Consider the following 782-nt stretch of genomic DNA (forward strand, 5'->3'; position numbering starts at 1 on the left):
GAATTATTCCCATCTCACAGATGAGGGCCTTAGAGAGACCAGTCACATACTCAGAGTCCTATAACTACACAGTGGGAAGACGAGACAGCTCAGGCTTCGTAATGCACAAAAGACTTCAAGGAGCAGGAAGTCCCCAGGCTGAGTCTTGAAGAATGAGTGGAAGGAAGGAAGGATGAGAGGGAGGAAGGAAGAGAAAAAGAAAGGGAAAGAAGGAAAGAGAAAAAGGAAGGAATATATATATATATATATATATAATTCACTCTGCTGTACACCTAAAACAAACACAACATTGTAAATCAACTATGGTGGTGGTTTAGTGGCTCAGTTGTGTCCAACTCTTGCAACCCCATGGACTGTAGTCCACCAGGCTCCTTTGTTCATGGAATTCTCCAGGCAAGAACACTGGAGTGGGTTGCCATTTCCTTCTCCAGGGGATCTTCCCAATCCAGGGATTGAACCTGGGTCTTCTGCACTGCAGGCAGATTCTTTACCAACTGAGCTACCAGGGAAATTTGCCTTGTAGCAAAGCAACTATATTTATATTTTTTAAAAGATGAGGAGGAGGCTTCTGGGTCAACAATTGCCTGGCTAGGGATTTAAAATAGACAATGTAGGAGGTCAAATTTCTAAAAGGGCTTATAGAGTCACCAACTGAAATTTCTTTTTGGTTTCTTTTCTCATTTAACCAAAGTAACAAGATCACTAAAAAATTGAGTGCTGTGAAATGGGGTATACACAGAAGATCCTCTTCTAATTTTCCCCACCCAGCTTGATCTTCCTCT

General features: G+C 41.9%; 1 non-coding gene across 1 annotated transcript; it reads right to left on the reverse strand.

The window, feature by feature from the left end:
- Positions 1–437: 437 nt before the first annotated feature.
- Positions 438–509, reverse strand: TRNAC-GCA. The gene has a single exon. It is a non-coding gene; the product is annotated as a tRNA-Cys (tRNA).
- Positions 510–782: the final 273 nt, after the last annotated feature.

This window comes from Bos indicus x Bos taurus, chromosome 22, assembly GCF_003369695.1.
Source record: "Bos indicus x Bos taurus breed Angus x Brahman F1 hybrid chromosome 22, Bos_hybrid_MaternalHap_v2.0, whole genome shotgun sequence".
Taxonomy (NCBI): Eukaryota; Metazoa; Chordata; class Mammalia; order Artiodactyla; family Bovidae; genus Bos; species Bos indicus x Bos taurus.